The sequence below is a fragment of the Cebus imitator genome, unplaced genomic scaffold (assembly GCF_001604975.1).
Source record: "Cebus imitator isolate Cc_AM_T3 unplaced genomic scaffold, Cebus_imitator-1.0 Scaffold171, whole genome shotgun sequence".
In the NCBI taxonomy this organism is placed as follows: domain Eukaryota; kingdom Metazoa; phylum Chordata; class Mammalia; order Primates; family Cebidae; genus Cebus; species Cebus imitator.
In genome coordinates this window covers 738870-743339 of record NW_016107486.1, presented here as the reverse complement: position 1 = coordinate 743339, position 4470 = coordinate 738870, and positions in this window count along the sequence as shown.

Here is a 4470-nt window from a genome sequence, read left to right as displayed (position 1 = left end):
GGGACAGTTAATAAAAGCTCTAGCTTTCTAGTTTGAAACCTTTTGGAGATTTTAACCCCAAACATGTCTCTAAGGGGAAGTAGTAGCTTTTTTCCAGACCTATCCTGTGTGCCTTAAAAAGGTAGTGTTCTGGCCAATGAATTGCAGTGCAAAGCTGCAAGATCTGCTCTGCCACTCAACCCTTTGTGATTGTGACCATTCTGAATCTTTATTTCCTTTCTGTGGTAAGGGGAAATAACACTAACTTCCAGGGTTGTCATGAAGATAGAAGAGGTTAGATCACGTAGCACAGTGCCTGCCATGTTGAAAATATTCAACAAATGATATTTGCCCTTTTCTTTCGCATATTCCCCTAAAGCCAGAATTTTTTCTCAGTGCTTCTTTCCTCCCAAATAACGCTCTTCCCACCAGAAAAGCTCACTGCACCTACGAATCAACAGAGCAATAAATCTAACACATGTATTTCCAATATGTAGGAAATACAACTACATTCATATAGCATTATTTCATGTGTTTAGCTATTGTCAATAATAATGGCTATTACAGGACATAACATAAAATGATGCTTTCTAATCTTCACAACCTTGAAGTCATGATTCTGAGGTCTGTCTAACCTCTACTTTGATATTTTGCCTCCTTCGGTTGATAGTATTTTCTACAGCAAGCATAAGTGACGTACAATATTTAGCTAAACTATCAGAATAGAGAAAAAAGGAATAAAAATCTAACAATAAACTGTGTTGTCATTGTGAAGCAGTCAAATTGGAACTAAAAACATGGGAAAGAGGTGAACTTTTGACTTGTTCTGTGTAAAAATTAGTAATTTCCAATGTAAGAAGAAGTTACAAAATACTGAAGTCAGTGTCATGCCACGGTTGACCCAGGATTATATGTGTATGTGCACAATCTTAAAATCAGAGGTCTTTGGGTGTTGGAAATTAATAGCTAATCAGTTTTCCCAAGACTTGAATCAACTGGAAGTGAAAAGCCATTATTCATTTCTCAGTCTTAGTTACTGAAACTGTAATGGATTGTAGGCCTGCATTCTGTCTGGATCACATAGGCCAAGAGGAGCTGCAAGTGCCAGAACAGGTAAACATAGTTCAAAAGAAGTAGCTGTATTAGAAAGATTATCAGAGAGTTAGGAGAAAAGAACAGAAGCTAAGGAGGTAAATTGAAGGTATGTTCAGGGGTGAGTTTGAGAGATAAGGAACGGTGTCAAGACAAAAAAGAAAAAAGTTGGGGAAGAGCCAAGGTTCAAGCCAAGAGGTTGTTTTAAAACTTTTACTATTACTATTATTTTAAATAGATTTAGGGGGTACAACTGCAGTTTTGTTACATAGATATGTTACATAGTGGTGAAGTCCCAGCTTTTAGTGTAAACATCACCAGAATAGAAGACAATTTGACCCCACTAGATAATTTCTTATCCCCCTTTTCCCTCCCACCCTCCCACCTTCCAAGTGTCCAGTGTCTATTATTCTACACAGTATATTCATGTGTACACATCATTTAGCTCCCACTTGTAAGTCAGAACATGTGGTATTTGGCTTTCTATTTCTAAATTATTTCACATAATTCCCTCCATTTCCATCCATGTTGCTGCAAAGGACATTATTTCATTCTTTTTAATTGCTGCATAGTATTCCAAATAGTTTGGGGATTTCTCAAAGAACAAAACAATAGAACTACCATTCAAGCCAGGAATCCCACTACTGGATATCCACCCAAAGGAAAAGAAATCGTTACGTCAGAAAGATACCTGCACTCGTATGTTTATCACAGCACTATTCACAATAGAAAAGATATGGAATGAAGCCAAGAGGTTTTTGATAAACATTCAAGTTGTAGTCACGAAAGATTTTGCTGGCAGTTCTGAATAATCTCTTTCCACTTGTTAGCTTTCTGATCTTGAGCTTATTATTCAATTTTTCTTTTTTTTTAATATTTATTTTACTTTAGGAGTATATTATATCTGGCATTTCTCCTCATGTTATCCCTCCCCACCCCTCTTCCCTCCCCACCCCCACCGTCTCTCCCCTACCCACCCCCCAACAGCCCCCAGTGTGTGATGCTCCTCTCCCTGAGTCCATGTGTTCTCATTGTTCAACACCCACCTATGAGAGAGAACATATGGTGTTTGGCTTTCTGTTCTTGTGTCAGTTTGATTTTTCTAATCTCAACCTTGTTGGGTTGTTCTGAAGTTTAGAAATAACTCACATTTAAGACCTGGTGTACAGTGGAAGTTCAATACCACAGACTTCACCTTTTTAAAATATGAACTCTGTATGCTGTGTTGCCTGATGCTATACATACATCAGTAGGTTTAACAAGTAATGAATTATTTAAAGACAAACATAGGATTCACCTGCTCCAGGTCATTAATTTCTTCCAGGTGTCATTGTTTAATGCAGGACAAGTTTACACACTGACATCGTTTCTGTGAGGCATGTGCTACCTTACCAGCTCCCAGTTATAATCGTAGCTATTGCTACAATGTAAATTTTCATTGTATCATTACCACATAATAAGATCCATTAACAGGTTGTGTCAACACTTATAAAGTTATGATTCAAGCGAAAATGGGCATCTCACAGCTTGTCAAATCAGTGCCTAGGGCCATTGTCATAGATTTGTCAGGCCAACAAGCTTTGTCTGTTAAAGGTGTTGGAGTTAAATAAGAAGAGATTTGTTCCCCAGCAGAAAGCATACATTATAACTGTGTGTGGATATATCCACCCATTTTATAGATGACAAAATAATGGTCTGAATTAATTATATGCAGTCATGTGTGACTTAACAATGGGGATACGTTCTAAAAAACATGTCCTTAGGTAATTTTTCCATTATGCAAACACCATGGATTATACTTATACAAACCTCTATGGTACAGCCTACTACATGCCTAGACTATGTGGTATAGCCTTTTAAAAATTTTTGGGGGAAAGTGATCTCTCCATCTCAGCCTTCCAAGTAGCTGGGAGTAGAGGTGTCAGCCAGCATGCTCAGCAAGCCTATTACTCCTAGGCTACAAATCTATACAGCATGAAATTCTACTGAATACTGGAGGCAACTGTAACATAATAATAAGTATTACTGTATCTACACATATTTTAACATAGAAAACACAGTGAAAAAGTGGTATTAAAGACAGAAAATGGTACAACTATATAGGGCACTAACCATGAATGAAGCTTGCCAGACTGGAAGTTGCTCTGAGTGAGTCAGTGAATGAGTAATGAATTAATCGGTATACTATGTTGACTTTATAAACATTGTACACCTGGACTACACTAAATTTATAAAAACACTTTTCTTTCTTCAATATGAATTAACCTTAGCTTACTATAACTTTTTTACTTCATAAACTTTTTAATTTTAAAAAACATTCACAGAGGTACAAGAATATTTCTTTCTTGATATCCTTACCCTATAAGCTTTTTGCTATCTTTAATTTTTTTTTAAAACTTTTCTGTTAAGAATTAAGACACAAAACACACATTAGCCAGGGCCTACCGAGGAGCTGTGTCATCAATATCACTGTTTTCTACCTTCACATCGTGTTTCACTAGAAGGTCTTTCAGGGCAATAACACTGATGCAGCTGTCATCTCCTATGGTAACAATGCCTGTATAGGGTAATGGAATACCTTCTGCAGGAACTGTCTGAAGCTGTTTTATAGTTAATCTTTCAAAAAAAAAAAAAAGGTAAAAGAAGTGTACTCTGAAATAAATGATAAAATGTATAGCCAATGCATAAACATTTATTACTATCATCAAGAATTATATACTGAACACAATTGCATATGCTAGACTTTTATATGGCAGCACAGTATGTTTGTTTATGCCAGCATCATCACAAACAGATGGGTAATGCATTGTACTATGACTTTATGATGGTTACAATGACAACAGCTGATAGGTGCTTATCAGCTCTGTATTAGTGTGTTCTTGCATTCTATCAAAAATACCTGAGGCTGGGTAACTTATAAAGAAAAGGGGCTTAACTGGCTCATGGTTCTGTAGGCTGTACACTTATTATTTTAATCTCTCATCACTTTGAAATTATATATTTAGACATGGTAGAGTTAATTTATCTTTAGTGAGAGAAAAATGTAGTTCTTTACTACAAGAATTTCAAGGTTCTTTATATTAATAGGTTAATTTGACAAAACAGTTATTGCAGACTTACTGTGTTACTGTGTAAAAATCACCCTATTTGGCTGAGAAAAAAGACAACACAAAGCAGAATGATTAGACTAGAAATCGTTTGTTGGAAGATTGTAGCATCAGAGAATAATTAACGAGCTGGAGGTGGAAATTATTTTTATGTTAACAGAGAAGAAAAGAAAGGTTCAGAAAGGGAATACAATTACTCAAGGTTACAATAATACTATTCGTGGGAAGGGATGGATGCTTAGACATGTGAAAGAAACGGAGGATTTGAAATCATTTCCCACTACAGATCTCA